At 31.7% G+C, this 24240-nt stretch overlaps 2 long non-coding RNA genes across 2 annotated transcripts; both read left to right on the plus strand.

Annotated features, from left to right (window-relative positions):
- Positions 1-5993: 5993 nt before the first annotated feature.
- Positions 5994-11041, plus strand: LOC111718367 (uncharacterized). The gene is made up of 5 exons (XR_002769034.1): positions 5994-6079; positions 8043-8135; positions 9191-9232; positions 9844-9909; positions 10905-11041. It is a non-coding gene; the product is annotated as an uncharacterized LOC111718367 (long non-coding RNA).
- A 2369-nt stretch (positions 11042-13410) lies between these two features.
- On the plus strand, positions 13411-18601 carry LOC111718381 (uncharacterized). The gene is made up of 3 exons (XR_002769037.1): positions 13411-13423; positions 16990-17061; positions 18518-18601. It is a non-coding gene; the product is annotated as an uncharacterized LOC111718381 (long non-coding RNA).
- Positions 18602-24240: the final 5639 nt, after the last annotated feature.

A 24240-nucleotide genomic window follows, 5' to 3' on the forward strand; every position in this document is an offset into this window, starting at 1 on the left:
TGACCTGTCGTGACCTATCTGAATAATGATTTATCTAATTTACAAGAATAATTTAGGATTGTCTGATATTAGTATTTTTTCTTATTAATTTTCAATAATCGAAAATTTGGAGAAATCATCAAAGTAGAATCAATTATTTTTCCATTATTATTCTAAATTACATTTTTCACAATAGACTAGGGTGTCTAGCGCTTCAGCTAGGCCAGGATAAACCAGGGGGTCATTGAAAAAAAATGAATTCTATATATGTATAGACTGTAAAATGTAATAACAATCATGCCAGGTGTAAGTTGAAGCAAATGCAATTTATGGCATGTGTAATTATAGAAAGTTTGACTATGGCAAACGAAACTGTTATGTATGTTTACACAGGCAACGATACAATTGTGCATCAACTTTCAAGACTGGGATCTGGATCGATTTCGCAATACCCTGGTCTTTGGGTTAATCCCTAACTTTCTTTTACATTTTAGTATTCCTATGCCATGTACATTTTACAACTATAATCAGCTTGTAAAAGTAAAAGAGAAAATGCTGAAAAAATGTGCTTGAGAGAATGTACATTTTGTATTCCTCTGATTTATTTTGTTTGAGTGGGATATGGGAAGAGGAGGGGCTGGAATAAAACCGTTACCTGCGATATTATCCGATTCAACAGAAACCACCAACAGGTAAAATATAACTGAATTCTAACTTTGTCAAAGTTTTGTCTGCTTAAGCATTAAATAAATTGAAAAAGTTGAAAAATGGATTAAATGCTAAAAATTGAAACCTGCAACGTTCAAGTTTAGGGTTTGTCACACAATGAAACTTTCATGGCCCTGAAATAAAATATATAAAATCTACCTACAGAGGGAGTTACGTAAAGTAAGAAAAAGATCATATACATTCCGATGTCTCATCTTTATTGGGTAAATCTGTTTAAAAGTTTTGATAACATTTAGCTAGAAAACATGTGGACTTTTAACTCTTGCCAATAAACACAGAAAAATCAGCCAAAGTACTATGCTTATTACTCACATATTTATTTTGCAGATACCTTATGAATTTGCTGGATCAAGCGAAGGATAAATGCAGTACAATAACAGGAATCACTGAAGCATTACTGTACACTACAGCTGAAGAATTTGCATCAAAGAAGGACATTCATCAGGTAATAGAAGGGCGCTTACCCGGTAAAAACAGGACGTTTACCAGATGAAAGATGGATGTTTACCAGGGTAAAAAGGACTTTCACCTGGTAAAATAAGGACGTTTACCAGGTGAAAGAAGAACTTTTACCAGATGAAAGAAATACTTTTACTTTGTGAAAGATGGACGTTTACCAGGGGAAAGAAGGATGTTAACTAGGTGAAAGGAGGATGTTTATAGCCAGGTGAAGATGGACTTTTACCAGGTGAGAGTAAGGCGTTTACCGGGTGAACGAAGGACGTACACCAGGGTAAAGTAGGGCGTTTACGAGGTAAAATAAAGATGTTTACTAGGTGAAAGATGGAGTTTTACCAAGTGAAAGAAGGGCGTTTACCAGGTGAAAGATGGACTTTTACCAGGTGAAATTAGGGCGTTTACCGGGTGATAGAAGGACTTTTACCAGGTGAAAGTAGGACGTTAACAAGATAAAATATGGATGTTTACCAGGGGAAATATGGACTTTTGCAAGGTGAAATTAGGGCGTTTACCGGGTGAAAGAAGGACGTTTACCAGGTGAAAGTAGGGCGTTTACGAGATAAAATAAGGATGTTTACCAGGTAAAAGAAGGACTTTTACCAGGTGATAGAAGGACTTTCACCTGGTAAACATTCACATATAACTCATGAAGAGTCACATGGGACTACGTCTACAGTTCCTTTAGGTTTGAAAACTTATTTTCCAACAATGGTATTCAATCAGAACGATCAAATCAAGAACCTATTGTCATGTTTTGTATTTTGTTCATATAGTATTGTCCTGATTATCTTAAATACTGAATAGAACAAGGTCAAAAAAGAAAATAAAGGGAATTTGGCATCGCTTTCAAAAACTATCGGAAAAACGATCATTCTTAGTTTCGTTTTTGATTTTTCAAAACTAACTAACAGTCATTTATTGAAAAAACGAATTGTTGTTGACAAAAAACGTCAGGACAAAATTATAGCTCTGAAGCAAAAACAAACGATCGTTTTAGATTAAATTTTATTAAACAAATTTTGTAGTTCGAAGAGAGGTTTTTATTTTTCATTCAAATATTATATATATGTCGTTTTTATTCCAAAACGATCGTTTTCATTCCAAAAATTTTGTTTCTACATTTTTGACAACGATCGTTTAGAAAACCATTGTTCGATTTTCTTAAACGCTATCAATCAGACCAGTTTCGTTCTTGATCAAACAGACCAATTTCGTTCTTGATCAAACAGACAAGTTCCGTTCTTGATCAAACAGACCAGTTTCGTCGTTCTTGATCAAACAGACCAATTTCGTTCTTGATCAAACAGACCAATTTCGTTCTTGATCAAACAGACCAGTTTCGTTCTTGATCAAACATACCAGTTTCGTAGTATAACACCCATTGAAAAATTGTCAAGACGACATTTGATAAATTATTTCGATGTATGGCATATTTAGGGTTTAACTGTCTGCATGAATAGTTGCATAAGTTTCAACATTAGGTCAACTTTGAACCCCTTGGCCTTTAATATTACCTTACTAACTCACCAATACATTTTTGTAACCCTTGACATGTCCTTTTAAAAACTATACAACACTTGCTTTTGGTTTTCCTGTTTTAAAATTGATTGGAAAAGTTCTCATCAATTTTGAGTGAGATCTTACAACCTTTGGATCACGGTGCAGAGTTCTTGAACCTTTGGATTAATGTGCAGAGTTCTTGAACCTTTGTATCACTGTGCAGAGTTCTAGAACCTTTGGATCACTGTGCAGAGTTCTTGAACCTTTGGATCACTGTGCAGAGTTCTTGAACCTTTGTATCACTGTGCAGAGTTCTAGAACCTTTGGATCACTGTGCAGAGTTCTAGAACCTATGGATCACTGTGCAGAGTTCTAGAACCTATCCAACCTTATATTCTTATTTATATTCTTATATCCTTTTTCTAGATGAAGTGGGCAGTAGCTATCATCAGACAGTTTATAGCGTACACACACATCTTCATTCAGGTATTTAAAGGGGGTGACCGGCTAGTTAACTAATTTGAGCTGAAAGTGCAGTATTTTAGAGAAAACTTCAGAATCCAATAAACCCAGCAAACATTTAAAAACATATCGTTGTAACAAGAAATGTATAGATTATCTATTAAACACAGTCGATGGATGAAAACGGTTCGAAAGTGAAGGCTTTCTGATTGTTTAAAAATAAATATGAAAGGAAACTAAAGCGTAATTTCAAGTGAAAAGAAGGCAGTGCCCGATTTACAACAGTTTCCTTAAAAGCTTTGTCTTATCAAGTCTCAATTAGATAAATCAATAATAATAAAAAAGATAATAATGTCATTGGTCATTAAGAATATTTGTTAAGAAAAAAAAAGTTTTTGAAATTAGATCGAGGACTAAAAGGCCAAAATTTATAATTTTGAAAACTGGTAATTTTTAATTGTTGCTTCTCTGCTAAATTTAGAATTGCGTTTTCTACTGCAGAAACATAAATACTTTAAGAATTAAAACTTTTAATCCTAGAAAAACGACAATATCTTCAATACAATTGATCAGATAAATATTTCAAGAATTTTCTCTCCATTTTTTGTGCTTCTTGTAAGGACTTTTTTATTATTTATATCATAGATCAATAACAATACAGATAGAACACTTTAATTCGTATTTCAAGATTTAGGGGTTAATTCGTTCACAATAACCCTGAGGCAGATTCCCAAAGGAGTTACGCGCAATCCGAGTTGAATTACAAGACAGATCATGCGCGTGACTCCTTTGGGCTTCTGCCTCAGAGTTATTGGGAACGAAAAAACCCTATATCCTGAAGAGACGACATCTAGTGTTCTATCTGTATTGTAATTAATCTATGACTTTTATTTATGTTCTTTTATCAGAAATGAGGGTGTTGGTAATGAATAAATGCAATTAATGACTTAATGAATTAATAAGCCCGTGTAAAGATAATGGATAATTAAGAATCAATAAAAGCTTGTTTTTTTTTTCAACATTAACATGTATCTAGTATTAACATATTAGTATTCGATGCATTAACATATATCTAGTATTAACATATTAGTATTTTTCAACATTAACATGTATCTAGTATTAACATATTAGTATTCGATAAAATGTGCTGGGTCCGCTACACACTGGGCACCCTATATTTCCTAAAAAACTAATAACGATCCAAAAACGATCGTTGCAACAAAGTTCTTTTAACTAAATGTAATTTTATTTAACTATTTGGTATCTCAGTATTTTCTCTCCATTTTTCGTAGATCCTTTAATTCACAATGCTTTAGAAGGTGCGTAATTTCTTCATTTCTCATCCCTGCATCCAGCCATGCATCCAGTTGAATATTATTCAATAATTAACATTATGATCATGTTTACACGCGGACATAATTTAATATTTCAAACCGAGTACATAAGTCCCTTTTGCTAACTGTGGTTAAAGGGAAAATTAGGCTGAATCCGTATTAAATTAGGACTCAATTGCCAATGATTTTACTTTTATCTACACGGGTAGGAGATTATCTATATATAAATTTGGCTTGTTTGTCTGTCTGTTTGTTTGTCTGTTTGTTTGTTTGTATCCAATAAACGTCAAAACGGCTGAACCGATCGGGCCCAAATTTTTTGTGGGACATCTAGGGAGCCCAGGGAAGGTTTATGAATCATCAAAATTTCAAATATTTGTCTCTATCAAAATTCGATCGTCATTAAATTTTTTAAAATTTTGAAAATCCGCGAAATTTTTTGTAAAAATCCGCGAATTATTTTTGTTTAGTTTTACGATGTACACAAAGAGAACATGTTTACAATTAATTTAGAAGATGGGCGCGAAGCGCCCTCTAAGGCTAGAAAGAAGGGCGCGAAGCGCCTTGAATTTCTAGTATTAATACAATGAGACATAGAAGTCTAGAGAAGCTATCAATTAAAAAGCTTTTCTTTGACTAATCGTAAACTTGTAACTCTAAAAAAGCTTGTTAACAATCAAAATTTTGTTAAAAATGTCGTTTTCACTAAGCTTCCAAAAAGGTGCAAATTGTGAAAAAGCGTAATGTTAAAAGCTGGGAGTCCATATGAAGTTGCATTTTACCACTCAAACCGTAAATTATTCAATTAAAGGAGTTGAGTCTTTGCCACAAACTCCGATTTTCTAGACCCTGTATATTTCAACCTAATGTCGTGGACCTTTTATATTTCAAACTATGAATTCTGGTAGATCAAATAATCTAATTTTGAAATATTTAAGGCTTAAACCATCTAGTTGCAAAGATATTAGGATTTGAAAATTTGACTTTGTGGCAAAGACTCAATTCCTTTATAACTGATCCTTTAAACAATACTGTATATAGTATATACTATTGCCTATACTACGAAATTTGTTCAGGTCATTCAAATGTAGTTAATATATCATAATACTTGACTCTTCCCTCGAAGGCAACTGATCGAGAATACCGTTCATCGATCATATTTTTATGAAATCCGTGAGTTTTATTGAACTTTTCCGTTCTTAGCAATTTCAAACATTTCCACTTAATAGAAAACAAGGCTTCCCGCCCATCTTCTATTTCAACTTGTTATTGCTTCTCAATATTTTACCATTTTCTTTGCGATGACACAAAAATATTTTTTTGCGGATTTACGATTTTGCTCTCGTAGGTTTTCATAATTTTACGATTGCAGACCGCTTTTTGTAATTCTTAACATCCATAAACCTTCCCTGAGGTCATGTGAGGTATAACAACACAAAGTTTTGGCGTGCATTGATTACAAACGGACAGACAGGCAAACAAGCAAAGTATATATTTAGATGTGACGCGAACACTCCCTTTTACAGAGTATATTTGAGGATGTAAAGAGTATTGAAGAACGCGTGGGTGTTCTTGATGAAAATCTATTCTCTGTTCTCCAAGATATAAGAGTAAAGGTAATTAGCCAATTACCTATTTTCCTACCGTATGATGACAGTAAGAACCTATAGACATGCATTTAGTAATTAACAATTTAACATTCATACCCAAATTTTTTTTTAGTTTTTTACTCAAAATCGTGTTAATTCCGATCTATTACTATTTTGACAAAGAAAAAGATATTTATTTATTTCCCTATATGTCCACGTCAATCATAAAGTAAATTGTAAGTTAGATTGATTATCTGTTTTTTTATCATAAATTCTTTTATTAAAGAACTATTGAGAAGAACTAAATGTGTTGAATTTCCAATATTTAACCAGAGCTAAAAACTTTAGAATGGTGGATATCAAGATTAATGCTTAAACTCCTGGTTTTACTAAACCCAAGATTATTTTAAAACTCATTCGATATCCAAGAAAAAAGTTAACAATTTAACCAATCATCGTGTCATGTTGAGATGTACTCTTTAATTTTTGAAAAACAGGTTTTGATTTCTGGTGTTGATGGCGTCATATCAAATTGAACTAAACATCGATTGAACGAACGTCAGTTTTGGATTAATTTTTATTAAGACGTTTTTTTTTATTAACGTTCAAAATGACAATAGTAATACCCCTAAAATCTGTTTTTTAATAATTTTATATTAACTTTATTAAATTTATGTTTGTTTAAATGCTATCAAAGCCGGCTTTTGAATAGCTGACTTTAATTCAATCGGATATTAGTCCAATCGATATAGCATTGTATCTGCAATTGTTTTCAAACGTATACTATATACAGTAGAAATATCCAAAAAGTGAATTATAAGAATAAAATTAAAAGTGATTAAGATATAATAAGATTAAGCGATCGTGATTAGGATATCTCATTCTAAAGTTTTCAGCTCAGATAAACTAGCTTTTCTCTTACTTGTACCAGTAATATCAATACTAGAAACGCTGCGAGGTTACAAAGTTATACCGCATACATTTTACCTTCTTCTTCGTTCTAGTTCCCAGAATTTCAGTAATATTGTATGTTTAGGTTTAAATGGAAATCTGAATAGACTTAGACTTCATATATTTAAGTGATATAATGAAACTTTTTTGTCTAATAAAAAAATAATTGTGTCTTTATTTGAATAGCATCTAAAGTAGGAGGGATTGGGGGGACATGCGGCCATGAGCCCAGCAGTATCCTGTTCAAACCCAGGTAGTAAGCAGAACCCTGCCCGAACCCCACGAAGTCCCAGCAAAAGACTGCTGAAAAAATAACAAAAACTTTTATTGATAATTTAACAAATTTAAAATGAAAAAGGGGGGATATGTTACATAGTCCTCTTAGTTTTAAAGAAAATCAATGCTTTTAAACTTTGAATTCTTAGATTTAGCAAATACTTTAGATGGAATAATCACAGTGATGATATAGGCGATCTGTAAAATCTATAAATGTTTTTTGTAACTCATTATTTATCATTCATTATAGTACACCATTCATACAAAAGAAAGTATATTATTAATTATGAAAGAATTATAAATAGTAGAATTATATACCATCTACACATTTTTTGTATGAATGGTGTACCATGATGAATTATAAATAATAAGTTGCAAAATACATTTGTATGCAAGATTTTACATATCATCTATTCACCACTAAGATCATTTCATCTAAAGTATTGGTTACATCTCATAAGACAAAGTTTTGCATAAAATAAAAGAGTTTTAATGCATTGATTTCTACTTTTAAGCTAAGAGGAGAATGTAAACTATTCCCTCACGTTTTCATTTTTGAATTTTTTTATTTTCAAGTCAATTACATTTACAATAAACGTTTTTTAGCAGTCTTTTGCTGGTCTCGAAAAGGATTCCGCGGGATTCTGTTCGTGCAGGGTTCTGCTAACTACCTGGGTTCGAACAGAATATTGCTGGGCTCATGGCCGCATTATCCCCCCTCCCTCAATATAGCCCCAAATCAAACTTTTTTGGGTAACCATAGGTTGGTGGACAGCCATGGAGTTTACAGCAGCAGACCTGGAATATACTATGCCCTGCTCTACTACATCTAGCAGATATATGGTCTGCACTGCAGGTATATACATATATAGAGCTGGAGTATACTCTGCCATGCTTATACTACATCTAGCAGATATATTGTCTGTACTGCAGGTATATATATATATATAGAGCCGAAGTATACTCTGCCCTACTACACTACATATATCAGATATAAGGTCTGTGCTGCAGGTATATATATATAGAGCTGGAATATACTCTGCCCTACTCTACTACATTTAGCAGATATATGGTCTGCACTGCAGGTATATACATATATAGAGCTGGGGTAGACTATGCCCTGCTCTACTACATCATGCAATTGTATGGTCTGCACTGCAGGTATATACATATATTAAGCTGGAGTATACTCTGCCCTACTCTACTACATCTAGCAGATATATGGTCTGCACTGCAGGTATATATATATATGTAGAGCTAAAGTATACTTTGCCCTACTCTATTGCATCTATAGCAGATATATGGTCTGCACTGCAGGTATATATATATATGTAGAGCTAAAGTATACTTTGCCCTACTCTATTGCATCTAAAGCAGATATATGGTCTGCACTGCAGGTATATATACATATACAGAGCTGGAGTATATTCTGCCCTGCTCTAAATTGCATCTATAGCAGATATATGGTCTGCACTGCTGGTATATATACATAGATATATGGTGCATGCAGTGCATGTAAACAATGTATCTGCTATTACTATAGGTACTGTAATGTACCAATATACTTTCAATACATTAAAAGAATCAAGTATATGATATTTGGTGAAATATCATAAGTTGCCGGGAGAAATATTTAATTTACTAGGATTAAATATAAAATGTTTAAGAATAAAAAATAAGATATTATATGCGGAAATATAATTTATTTCAGAATGGATTATTTCATGTTACATTAATATTTCTTTAGATAAAATACTTTTATATGATTTTATACATATATATATATATATATATTTTATATTTAAATATGCATTGTTTGTATATTATTAATTATGATATAAAAAAAATTAAAATATGTTAATTAAATATAAGATAAAATATAAAGCTTATGTATAAAACAATATGTTCAAGGATGAAATGATTCTCCTCTCTAAGCTGAATTCTGTTGCTCAGGTATAAAATAGTTTTTTTTTCATATTTTTTGTTCCCTAGTTTTTCAGCAAGCTATGAATTTCAATCCCAATTTGACTTATTATTCATAATTTGATAGTCTTTTCTCCATCATAGTTTTATATAATCATAAGCGTTTTAATTAAAAAAGTAATGAAAGCCATTCGTTTAAAGTTTGCACACTCAATTAAGCTAGTGGGGTAGGTGAAATAGACCCATGATAGTGATAGACCAGGTATATTGTAAATAGTCTGGCCGCGCCTTTAAATTTGAAACAGAGCCGAAATAAGATAGGGTCGGGCCGGTACTTGCTGTGCGTCACTAGGGGGTCGGGCCGGTACTTGCTGTGCGTCACTAGGGGGTCGGGCCGGTACTTGCTGTGCGTCACTAGGGGGTCGGGCCAGTACTTATTGAAATTCACTCTAGTCCACCGTGATTAGTGAATTAAAAACCAAAACGCAAATGAATTTAGATAAAAGAAACCGAACGCAATTCACCCTGATTAGTCAATAGTGTTTTTACTTCAGACTTATTTTTCTTCCGGCTTGAATTTAATTAATCTATTAGAAAACCCAATTTTTTGTTGAGTAATAAAATGTTCACTTTTGCTCAAGGGATTGCAAGAATTTACAAAATGTGTGGACTGTCTTCCACTTAATAAACTCAAACCAATAATACAGGTCATATTTTTTAAATAAAATATATCAAATTAAAGGGGGGGGGGATAAACAATGATTAAATGATGTAATAATCGATATTTTCAACTTAAAAAATACTTTGATGCCAGTTTTTTCTAGCGGCTTAGCCTTAAACTTCTTTAGTTAGGCGCAGGTAAGTAATTGAGTCGCAAATTCTAATTTTCTAATCCCTATCCTTGTTACTCATTGTCGTAGACCTTAGACATTTCAAACAATGAATTCTGCTAAACCATTAAGCTTGAAATATCAGGTTTAGATGTAAGGAATGACTCAATTCCGTTGTTCGTTCGCTAAATTACTGGTCATATAACATATATAACATATATAACATATATAGCATAAATAACATATATATATCGTATATAACATATAAAACATATATAAAATATATAATTTACAAAAATGTTATTTGAAATCATTAAATGGGATATTTCTGGGTTGCAGGATATCTGTAGTTTTAAATAATTTTAATTTTCTCATTTTACATTTTACATTTACAACCTAATATTGATATCTTAAAATTAAAAATCTAAAGGCATTCATGTTTTTAAATATATCAAAAGTCTATAAAATATAGGGATCAGAAAATTAGTAGTTTAGGACGATTGTTGGATCGGTAAAGATTAATTAATATTATAGATTTAATATATCAAATAATTTCCAGAATATTTATTGTTTATATAATGTTTAGAATGGTTTTTTAATGTTCAGAATATTTATTGTTAATATAATGTTTAGATTTTAGAATGCTTTTTTAATGTTCAGAATATTTATTGTTAATATAATGTTTAGATTTTAGAATGCTTTTTTAATGTTCAGAATATTTATTGTTTATATAATGTTTAGAATGCTTTTTTAATGTTCAGAATATTTATTATTTATATAATGTTTAGAATGCTTTTTTAATGTTCAAAATATTTATTGTTTACATACTGTTTAGGATAACAATGTTTAGAATGTTTATATATAATGTTTAGAGTGTGAATTTACTGACTGACGAGGAAAGGCTGAGTGTCCATTATCCAGAGCATCGACTGTCAGAAAATCTAGGAATAAACATTTTTAATTTAAACGATGATTTAGATTAAATGGTAGAAACATTATCAGAATCACATCTCACATTATTATGTCTTGTAGGGTGAATACAAGTTTTTAAAAAAAAGTTGTAAACAATAACTTACGTGAAAGTATACTAATAATTGCAGTACGATACAATAAATGACATATTGATTAAAGTTGTCAATTTAAGTGTACAATTCTTGTAAAATTCAAATTATATGGGTTGTTTGGGACAGGATTTTTACAATTCTAATTGCGTAAAAAACAACCAAATCAGAGATGGATTCCCGACAGCTAACTCTAATTTCCTTTCAGTTCGAATTTTCATTCATTTCATTTTTTTAAAGATTCAAAGAAATTAAGTCTCTGCTGCAAGTTTCCAATTTTCCAAATTTCCAATTTAAGAAATGTTTGTTGAAGTATGTAGAAACGTTGGAATATGTTAAGCTTTGGACTTAAAAAGGAATTAAGTCTTTGTCACAAACTCTGATTTTCTAATCCCTATATCTTCGCAACTCAATGTCGTAGGCCTTAGATATTTTGAACTATGAATTCTGTTATAAAAAATTATCCTAAGTTTGAAATAATAAGGGTTTACCTCATCAGATTGCAAAGATATCTGGAATAAATAGATTTAACCCTATCACGAAAGGGGGGGGAGTTGTTTTCCACCCCTTGTGTTTTTTTTCTTAATAACTCAAAAACGGCATTTATAGAATTTTAATACTTCTTTACGTTTTTAACTTCATAGTTGTGAACAAATTTAGCAAATTTTTTTTTTTGGATGCAAAGAGTATGGCGGAGGACAATAAAATGACGGGTCAGTGTTTCAAAAAATTAGAAATGGTGTATAAGTGTTTTTATTAATTAAGCTACATGGCTAAAATTTATATGCTTAAAAAGATCTTGAAAAATGGATGTAATAACATGTGTTACTAGGGCTGGGCACGTTCCAACTTTTTCTAGCCGTTTCGTTAACGGTTTATAGTTCCAACCGTTAAAAAAGAAAAATTTTGGTAGCCATTAATTTTAAAGGTAAGAACGGAACGTTCGATCCGTTAACGGCATTTACCGTTTGTAAAATTACCGTTACTTAATGATCTCAATTTTATTAGCGACGTTAACGGACAATTTTCAACATTTTGCACATGTATAATTTTGAATTGGCATTTCACAATTACAATTCCTCAGAACTGAATTCCAACGAATATTTGTAAGACATCAGACACTGATCGGCAATCAATACAGTGGTAAACAGAAATTATTGTAATGATTTTCGTCTTCTGACAAACTTTTAACAAAATGGTTGTTTAAAAAAAGTATCCTAAATATTTCTACTTTATATAGGTTTAGACCATAGTCCAATTACCTTGCAAGTACTACTTTAAAACTAGCAGAAAAAACATTTTTTAAAAATATCGACATTTTATTATATTGTTATGTGTGATATCTTTGAGTTCTTTGGGGGGGGGGGGGCTCTGCACCCCCTGCCGCCCCTGCATACGCCCTTTAGTTGAGATATTCCACTATTTTCTATTTGTATCTGGATATTCCACTATTTTCTAGTTGTATCTGGATATTTCACTATTTTCTAGTTGTATCTGGATATTCCACTATTTTCTAGTTGTATCTGGATATTTTACTATTTTCTAGTTGTATCTGGATATTCTACTATTTTCTAGTTTTATCTGGATATTCAACTTTTTTCTAGTTGTATCTGGATATTCTACTATTTTCTAGTTTTATCTGGATATTCTACTATTTTTTAGTTGTATCTGGATATTCTACTATTTTCTAGTTTTATCTGGATATACCACTTTTTTCTAGTTGTATCTAGATTTTCCACTATTTTCTAGTTGTATCTGGATATTTTACTATTTTCTAGTTGTATCTGGATATTTTACTATTTTCTAGTTGTATCTGGATATTTTACTATTTTAGTTATATCTGGATATTCTACTATTTTCTAATTGTATCTGGATATTCTACTATTTTCTATTGTATCTGGATATTCTACTATTTTCTAGTTGTATCTGGATATTCTACTATTTTCTAGTTGTATCTGGATATTCCACTATTTTCTAGTTGTATCTGGATATTCTACTATTTTTAGTTGTATCTAGATATTCTACTATTTTCTAGTTGTATCTGGATATTCTACTATTTTCTAGTTGTATCTGGATATTCTACTATTTTCTAATGTATCTGGATATACCACTATTTTCTAGTTTGTATCTGGATATTCTACTATTTTCTAGTTGTATCTGGATATTCCACTATTTTCTAGTTGTATCTGGATATTCTACTATTTTCTAGTCGTATCTGGATATACTACTATTTTCTAGTTGTATCTGGATATTCCACTATTTTCTTATATCTAGATATTTATGATGAAAAAATGTTTATGTTTTTCTAGTCTGCAGCGTAATTTATCCAGGTATTATACAGTGGAACCCGAAAAAATTGGATCATGAAAACGAAAAAGGGGTGTCAGTAACTTGAAAATCAATTTATTATATGAAATGGGACTGATATTGCATATTTGATGTTCTTTATGTTCATGGGACAATTTTAAAATCATAATTTGAGCCTTATAGTCGTCTACCTATTCTACAGTTGTATGGGTCTAACTGTCTTATAACATCTATTAAAGGGAGTGACTGGCTAGGTAGGGAAAACTAAACTAAGAGTGAAGTATTCTTGAATAAAATACCAGGATTAATTTGATACCGAAAAACGTGATTTCGTTCTAATTGCTACATAAGACCGCAAACTATCGATCTTCAAAAATCATGAGGTTGGATAAGTATTTAGGTTTACTTACTTATAAGAATAAAACGGTAATAACATAAAGATTATGCTATTAAACTTTTTAAAAAAAATATCTCTTATCATCTAGAATACGTAACGTAACGTAAGGGTTATCATATAATCTTTACGTAATATTCTTTTCTTGTCCAAAGCTTGTCCCATAGATTACCTTGAATTTCATTGCAAAGACGACATTTAAAGAAATTGAGGAAATCTACTAAAAATTTTACTATTAATTGCATCGATAATTTCTTATTGAAAATATGTACTTGAGAAACAAATTAGTTTAAATATGACATTTATTACTTTCTTCGTTTAAAATGATGTTTAAAAAATCTTACCATGTGAGCAATCAAACCTTCAGAATTAGCAAGACTCGTGATTTTTGAAGAACACTAAGTACTAGTTTCATGTAACAATTATAGAACGGTAAAAAATGTGAACCGCCTCTTTTATTTAAAAGGACTGGGGTCATAATTTAAGTAACCTTTCTCTATTTAAAGGGACATGCCTGATTCACCACGTTACATTTAGAACCGTAATCTTATCACTAATATGTGAAGTCGTTTCTTCTCCATCGTTTCTGAAGCAAGAATTTGCAGGAAGAAACGAATGACAATAAATAGTTTTTAAAACAAAGGAAAAAGCAAGAGCTCATATTTAATACTTGACCAGGCAAAGCTTCAAGAATAACATTGTGTATTAGACGTGCAACTCTTTAATCAAAGAAGGGTGCCTGTTTGAAAGATAAATAATTCAAACTCTTAAAAATCATTTGAGAGAAAGATAAAAAAGGTAAAACAAGGAAAAGTTTACTTTACTCCCTTATACCGTGCCAAGCGAAGCAAAAAGACTCATAAACGTCATTTACATTTGTTTTTTTCGGTGTAATGGTTTAATTCAATGGGAAAATAATTAGGTGCATTAAATCTGTCATGAAGCAAGGGACAAAAACTATATTTCATTCGTAAAATCAATGTGTTTTTATTAAGAAGTTTCATAAATGTAAACGGTCCTTTTAAATATACATTATACAATATACTGGTCATCTGCATCTATACAAATACTCAAAGATCTTTGTAATATAAAGAGTAGGCATTGGGATTTATACGCAAAACCAGACACCTCAATCGGGTTCAATAAGAAACCATAGAATGTCGTCTTTTCTATAATTTAAAAAGATTTTAGTACTTTTTAAGCATTTCCACCACCAACAATTATGTCATATAAAAGTGTATAGAGCGTAAACACTATTCGGATAAATTCCTAATGCCTTATCTTCTACTATTTTACCGTCTTTGCAAATACTTTAGCTTGTCTGTTTGTTTGTCTGTCAGTTTTTATCCTACGTGTGGGACCTCACGTGACCCCAGAGAAGGTTTATAAATGACCAAAATTTCAAAAATTTGAGTTTTAAAAGTTTTTATTTTTGTGAAATTTTGAAAATGCGCGAAAAAATCATTTTGAAATGCGCAAACTTGTTTGTTTGTTTTATACTGTACAAAGAGAAGATGCTCACACATAAAGCCACAATTACAATTGAAATGGAAAATGGGCGCAAAAAGCCCAGTAATGTTTTAACTTATTTCTTAGAGCAAATATAAATAATTGATTTTAAGTATAGATATCCTATAATATGATTATATTTACGGGATTGAACGCAATAAAGGTATTAGCTAATGCATTTAATAGACACGTGTCTATAATTTGATTTATGTACACATACTTCATACTTAGCATTACTATTTTCCCTATTGCCCAATTCAGACAAGTTATATATTATGGATACATAATAATTCAACTAACTCGTACAGGGTGTCTCTGAATAAAGTGTTCAAGCTTTTCATCCTACTAAACGTCGTTTTATTGTAACTTCAACTATTTCCACAGGTTCAATGCCTGCATTAACCGAGCACATTTTCGATTATGAGGCCTACTTTAAACGGCATTTTAGAGCAAAATATTTTTAGTCGACGACCAGCTTTTTCTTGACATTGCCCCTGATAGACACAATTTAGAGGACAACAAGCTGAAGGGCCAGGCGTGTTCATGGAAAAAAATCTAATTTTGAGAACAAGATGGGAAAAAATGTGAAAAATTTTTTGAGCCTTTTTCACCCCCAGGCTTCCGATAAGTGTCCACTAAAAATGTCAGCCCATTCGTTCCAGCCGTTTGGCCAGCCAGAGGGAACATTTATACGAATGTCTTATTTTATTACATAAATAAAACGACAATTTTAGTAGGCGAGAAAGCTGTAGTTATTGTTTTTTTCTTCACTTTTAAACGGAACCACTGAAATAGATATATGCTTTACAATGTCCCGAGTAAACAATTTTGATATTTATTAGAACTCTTAAATTTGCGTGAAACCTTTTAAAAAACGTTAAAAATTTAATAAAAACTTTTTAGTTATCACCATACAGGACTACATACAAATACAGCTAGCTAGCTATAATGTAACTAGGTATGGAAAACCTCGTAGACAATTTTTTAAAGGGCGTAAAAACTCAATTTATATAGGTTATCGGAAGCTTGATTAAAAAGGGTCGACTGTTTTATCTAGAAGTATTGGGTAGTATACGCATGTAACTATTAATTATCTAGGAGTATGGGGTAGTATACGTATATAACTATTAATTATCTAGGAGTATGGGGTAGTATACGCATGTAACTATTAATTATCTAGGAGTATGGGGTAGTATACTCATGTAACTATTAATTATCTAGGAGTATTGGGTAGTATACGCATGTATCTATTAATTATCTAGGAGTATGGGGTAATATACACATGTAACTATTAATTCTAGGAGTATGGTGTAGTATACGTATGTAACTATTAATTATCTAGGAGTATTGGGTAGTAAAAGTATGTAACTATAAATTATCTAGGAGTATTGGGTAGTATACGTATGTAACTTTTAATTCACATTATAGACAGTACTAAGCTATATATATTATTAAATTATACACTGTAGGGGATGAAATCAGAAGTGTCGGATTCTGGAACCAGAGAAGATCTGTTGATCTTCCTCTCCTTTTAAAAAAATGTTATTCATTATGTATTTTTATCTAGACGCAATAAATGTACTTCTAAAATACATTTGTTTTTCTGCAAACATACACAAATACTTTTTAAAATTTTATAAATCATATAACATTATTATTATAAATCCAACCCATAAGTTTTATTAGGGGATGCGAGGGATTATGACAGGATGAAGATTCAATACAACGGATTCTGTCCAGTCGCTCTTCTGTCCGGAGGTAGGATTCAATACAACGGATTCTGTCCAGTCGCTCTTCTGTTCGGAGGTAGGATTCAATCAACGGATTCTGTCCAGTCGCTCTTCTTTCCGGAGGTAGGATTCAATACAACGGATTCTGTCCAGTCGCTCTTCTGTCCGGAGGTAGGATTCAATCAACGGATTCTGTCCAGTCGCTCTTCTGTCCGGAGGTAGGATCCAATACAGCGGATTTTGTCCAGTCGCTCTTCTGTCCACAGGTAGGATTCAATACAACGGATTCTATCTAGTCGCTCTTCTGTCTGGAGGTAAGATTCATTACAACAGATTCTGTCCGGAGGTAGGATTCAATACAACGGATTCTGTTCAGTTGCTCTTCTGTTCGGAGGTAGGATTCAATACAACGGATTCTGTCCAGTTACTCTTCTATCCGTAGGTAGGATTCAATACAACGGATTCTGTCCAGTCGCTCTTCTGTCCGGAGGTAGGATTCAATACAACGGATTCTGTCCAGTCGCTCTTCTGGAGGTAGGATTCAATACAATGGATTCTGTCCAGTCGCTTTTCTGTCCGGAGGTAGGATTCAATACAACGGATTCTGTCCAGTCGCTCTTCTGTCCGGAGGTAGGATTCAATACAACGGATTCTGTCCAGTCGCTCTTCTATCCGGAGGTAGGATTCAATCAACGGATTCTGTCCAGTCGCTCTTTTGTTTGGAGTTAGGATTCAATACAATGGATTCTTTCCAGTCGCTTCTCTGTCCGGAGGTAGGATTCATTACAACGGATTGTTTTCAATCGGTCTTCTGTCCGGAGGTAGGATCCGATACAACGGATTCTGTCCAGTCGCTCTTCTGTCCGGCGTTAGGATTCAATACAACAAATTCTGTCCAGTCGCTCTTCTGTCCGGAGGTCGGATTCGATACACCGAATTCTGTCCAATTTCTTTGCTGTCCTAACGTAGAATTCGATACAACGGATTCAGTCCAGTAGCTCCTCTGTCCGGATGTACTTTTCCTCTTTAAAAGGACTGTAGACGTAACTTAATGTGTCTCTTCATTTTTAGATCGGCTTGCCCGATTAACATCGGTTCTCTTTGAGCCTTTATCTGAGAAAAACTCTAATATCTTTGGGTTTCCATTTTAAAAATAAAAAATCTAATTGGGGTTTAAGAAACAAACTTTTCCCGTGTATGCTTAGATAAATTTTAAAGAGGTACCGTTGTAAATCGGGCACTATTTCAAATGTTATAGGTCATGAAACATTTCAATGAATCTGTAAAAGGCTTTAGTAACTCAATGTGGAAAAAATATTTAAATTCATATAGCAATTTTAAAATGCCGAACTTTTTGGTATTGTTCTGTTGTTATTATATGCATATTCTGATATTCAATCAAAGGTTTCTGAGATTCTACCATCTTATTGTAGTATAATGATGGTATAATATATAAGATTTTCTAGACACCCTTTTTATTCAAGATGGTTTCCTGCTTCCTGGAAACCCTCTGCTAGGAACGCTGAAGTGGAAAGGAAACCTTTATCAATGTTCAACTCCAGACAGGAAACACATTACGTCATAGTTATCCGTATACAAAACACATTACGTCATATATCCGTATACAAAACACATTACGTCATATATCCGTGTACAAAACACATTACGTCATATATCCGTGTACAAAACACATTACGTCATATATCCGTGTACAAAACAATTAATTCTGGGAATGCATTTAAATCCTCCAAGAATGTGGTATAATATTATTATGCGTAGGAAGAAAGTGTAATAATCAAAATTATTGTTATAATATTGATTATTACACTTTCTTCCTACGCATAATATATTATTAGTAATTTATTAGATCTGAATCACTTTACAAACCGGGCTCTTTTTTACGAACATTACAACAATCAGCATCAAATTTTGGATCTAATAATGCAAACCAAAAACCTTGTAAGAGGCAAGGTACTAATGCAAGGAAAGTTATTTCAGAGGTGTACGCATTTTTTGTACTGCAGTGTACTGTCTTTGGGCGGAAAAGTAAACACAAGACGGATGTCACAGCCTGACATGGAATCCATTTTCACAAAAGTAATCTATGAAATAATCTGGTCATAGGAAACTATTATGTGAATTTTTAAAATTATCGAAATTAAATGCTTTTAACTTCCTCGGATACTAAACGAACACTGATACATCTATTCTTGTTTACAAATTCCACCCAGAGAGAACTGGTTTCTATATGTACGCAGAGTATACGCGACTGCAATAAAATTTCCTTGCAGTATTACCTTGGTAAGAGGTAAATGGAAATTTGTAAATTGTTTTGTCCCGTTAAAACATTAAAGTACTTTCTAAAACTTCAATTGTAAACAAGATTTGCGACGACCATGATAATAGGATTCGAAAATTTAAAAAAATGTCTACTTTATGTGCCAAAAACGAAAATCTGTTCAAAATTAAAGCTTTAGAATGGATCATGAAAATCTGTAAAAACGATGGATTTTTTACAATTTCAACCGTTTAAAATGTCTGCCCTCTTTAGATCGGAAAGTTTTCAATCTTCAACGATCAAAATATAAAAAATCAGTTTAAAATTGAAGCTTTGACATCAACTTCTGTCTTTTAGAGAAACCCTGTAAATAGAATATATATATATATATATTAATACAAAATTTGCCTAAATTCTGAATATTTTAGAATATAATATTATTTTAAAGTTCACATTCTAAATCATTGCATATTTGTGAAATAAAGATTATGAATTATTGTGTCATGAGTCATGTTTTAATGGGATGCCAAAAAAGTTAATTTTCTGAGACTAAAAACCAAGACATTTAATTTAAAATTTACAGTTTAGAGTTACTTTACATAAATTGTATTATTCATTTTTGACTTGACGATTCCACTCATGCACAAGCACAATAAGTTACATAGAGTAATTGATTTTGAAAACCTTCAATTTAAATTTCATTTTTCGATTTGATTTCTGATTGTTCTAAGTATAAGATTTTATTTTAAGTTCCTGAGAAAAAATGGATTCAAGAACCAGTAGGAGATTAGGACACATTTTCTTCAAATTCAATTCAAGGGATTTTAAAGCTAATTTGGTTTAGACAAACAAAAACATTTCCTTTAAAAAGAGTTTACGCGAAAATGAAATGGGATATTTTAGGCAGACTCCTAATCAAAAGAAATGAGTGGGGATATTATAGGCACAATCTTAATCAAAGGAAATGAAAGGGGATATTATAGGCAGACCCCTAATCAAAGGAAATGAAAGGGGATATTATAGGCAGACTCCTAATCAAAAGAAATGAGTGGGGATATTATAGGCACAATCTTAATCAAAGGAAATGAAAGGGGATATTATAGGCAGACCCCTAATCAAAGGAAATGAAAGGGGATATTATAGGCATAATCCTAATCAAAGGAATTGAAAGGGGATATTATAGGCAGAATCCTAATCAGAGAAAATGAAATGGGATATTATAGGTAGAAGCCTAATCAAAGGAAATGAAATGGGATATTATAGGCAGAATCATAATCAAAGGAAATGAAAGGGGATATTATAGGCAGAATCCATATTAAAGGAAATGAAAGGGGATATTATAGGCAGAATCCTAATCAAAGGAAATGAAATGGGATATTATTGGTAGAATCCTAATCAAAGGAAATGAAAGGGGATATTATAGGCAGAATCCTAATCAAAGGAAATGAAAGGGGATATTATAGGCAGAATCCTAATAAAAGGAAATGAAAGGGGATATAATAGGCAGAATCCTAATCAAAGGAAATGAAATGGGATATTATAGGCAGAATCATAATCAAAGGAAATGAATGGGATATTATAGGCAGAATCCTAATCAAAGTGCTTTTTTGGTAATTAAAATAACATTTCTAGGGCTACAATAAAGTATAGAAAAGTTTGTGGGATTAAATGAAATACCAAAGCGTAGCAACATTTTAAAGTCGACCCGGTCTGGAAAATTTATGAAACTTTTCAAACAAATCTTTATTTAAGTGCAGTCCCTCTAAATAATTTAATGATATAAACTGAGACTCTGTTAGTAAGATTAATTCAATATCATTGTCTAGCTAAGAGTAATGTTGTCTCCAGGATAGAAACTGAGACTCTGTTAGTAAGATTTATTCAATATCATTGTCTAGCTAAGAGTAATGTTGTCTCCAGGATAGAAACTGAGACTCTGTTAGTAAGATTTATTCAATATCATTGTCTAGCTAAGAGTAATGTTGTCTCCAGGATGGATAAGTTTGGTTCAGAACCTGAACTCTTTATACTTGGGATATCGGAGCTAGTATATAGGTGAGAAATGAGTAACAGCTGTACTTCAAGGGTGGAACTGATTACTTGCATCAAACTTTAATTTTCCTTGAAACCTTGGTGAAAACTTTACTTTGAAATATTGAAGGTTTACACCACCAGGTTGCAAAGATATATTTATAGGAAATTTAGACTCTGATACAAGTGTTCATGTTCCTTTACTTGATTATATTTATTATATTTCTATTAGGTTTGCTTTATTTTAGATTGAAAAACATCTGTTTTAGATCTAAGAACAAAATTCAGCTTTAAGGTTGAAGATTTTTGTCAAGGTTCACAGTGTTAAATCAAATCATCTCTGGGCCTATTATACCAGCAAAAACAAGCTCTCATAGGTATCTTATCTTATCTTATCTTATCTTATCTTATCTTATCTTATCTTATCTTATCTTATCTTATATTATCTTATCTTATCTTATCTTATCTTATCTTATCTTATCTTATCTTATCTTATCTTATCGTATCTTATCTTATCTTATCTTATCTTTTCTTATCTTATTATATCTAGGGATACCGGTGTACAGACTGAAGATGAAAGCGAAGGTTCAGTGAACGGATGGAAATTCCCAGAGAAGGTTAATCTATTTTCTTCATATGCTCTAATGTTGACTTGCTCTGATGTTGGCTAATCCTTATATCTGAGCAACCTGATGTTGTAGACCTTTAACATTTCAAACTATGAATTCTGCTATCAAAGCAAAAAGTATGAAATACCAATCAAGTTGAAAAAAATTTGGCTTTTACAATTATTTATTTTCTTATCCCTATATCTTTGCAACCAGATTTAATGGAGTTAACCCTAGTAGACTAAGCTAAACCACCTTTCTCGGCGTGACCTGGCGCGCAAGAGAAATGGTTCAACGTAATTTACGTGGCCGGTTAAGCTGTTTCTCTCTGAGTCGGTCCAGTTCCTGTACAAGTTTCATATTTTGTTTAATTATAAATTGTAGGAGTTTGAATTCAACTTTAAGAAAACCTCCTCCTCACAGACCAATCTATCTCAAGGTTTTTAACAAAGTAAATGAGTTTTTGCCACAAACTCAAATCTTCTGATCACAATATCTTGGCAACCTGATGGTGCAAACCTTCGATAATTTAAACTTAAATTATTTTATCTGTATAAGTATTAATAGTTTGATTTATCTAAGATCTTCGACATTGGGTTACAAAGATACACAAATTAGAAAATCAGAGTTTGTGGCAAAAACTCAACTCTTTTAGAATATTTTTTTTTTAATTCCACAAATAATAAACTTCTTAAATGAAAAAATGTTAACTTTAATAGATAACAGAAAATTGTGAAAATTATTTCCGTTTTCTTTTTATTCATAAAGGAATTGAGTTTTTGCCACAAACTCAAATCTTCTGATCTCAATATCTTTGCAACCTGATGGTGCAAACCTTTGATATTTCAAACTTAGAATATTTTGTCTATAAGTATTAATAGTTTGAAATATCTAAGGTCTACGACATTGGGTTACAAAGATATTGAGATTTGAAAATCAGAGTTTGTGGCAAAAACTCAACTCCTTTGTCCGAGTATTTTGTAATTTGTAACTGTTTAAGGGACTGTTGACGGGATTTAAAATAGATCTTCGTCTATAGAGTTGTTTAGATTAAAAGAGTCCTGTTGTAAATCGAAAATGCCACTCTGTAATTGGCAGGCTACTTTCCCCCAAAGACTGAAAAATGTCCTTAAATGTTTTGGAAAAAAAGCTGTCACAAATCAAAATATACAAAACACAATCATTCCACTATTTTCTGGTTACCACTGTACTGTATTTTTAGGTTTAAGAGAATATGGTGTGCAGACTGCAGACCCCGGAAAATAGATTCTTCTGAACATTGCATTAAAACATGAATAAAGAAAAACTATTACTTTTTGTAAATTTGTATGTATCTTAAAAAAACCTGGACAAATAATTTACTTTAGTCATGGAATAATTATACAAATGTGGTTCAAAGTAATCTAATGTTTGTAAAACGGAAGAGAACTAAACTATTTTTTACGGCTTCAATTTTTCTATGAGAACCAGATTAATAGAAACTTTCTGTTGATATTAACGATAGCGATTTTGCCAACAAAATCTTGTTTTTTTTTGTTCAAACTTTTCTCGATTTTATTTCATTTAATTTTTTCAATTAAGATGAAATATTAAATAATCGAGAATTGTGTAAGTTTATTTAATATTTGACATTTTGTGTTATCGAATTGCAGGGGAAGAAAGTTCCAAACTGTAATTTGGCCCAGACCTGACACTGAGTGTCAAGTTTGGGACAAATGTGCAAAGTTATCTTTTAAATTGTTTAACCCCTAAAATTGATTAACCCCTAAAATTGTTTAACCCCTAAAATTGTTTAACCCCTAAAATTGTTTAACCCCTAAAATTGTTTAACCCCTAAAATTGTTTAACCCCTAAAATTGTTTAACCCCTAAAATTGTTTAACCCCTAAAATTGTTTAACCCCTAAAATTGTTTAACCCCTAAAATTGTTTAACCCCTAAAATTGATTAACCCCTAAAATTGATTAACCCCTAAAAATGAATAATTCCAATTTTTGATGATAATTGATTTCATTTCATAACTTATCACATTTTTGAAGCAAATGCAAACTTTCGGCGCAAAACACGTTTTGGAACATGTCACGATTTTGAGACATTTCACAGATTTGAATGATATTTTCAAGCATTTTCACAATTTAGTGGCAAAACAAGTTTTTTTTGCATAAGTAGAATTTAAATATTGAAACAATAAAATGTAAATAATATTTCAAAATATTACGACTGAAAACTTTGAAAAATTCCAATATTAATATTTATATTGTTATTACAATTAAATAAAACAGAAAAATGCGG

This window comes from Eurytemora carolleeae, unplaced genomic scaffold (genome assembly GCF_000591075.1).
Source record: "Eurytemora carolleeae unplaced genomic scaffold, Eaff_2.0 scaffold106, whole genome shotgun sequence".
Classification (NCBI taxonomy): Eukaryota; Metazoa; Arthropoda; class Copepoda; order Calanoida; family Temoridae; genus Eurytemora; species Eurytemora carolleeae.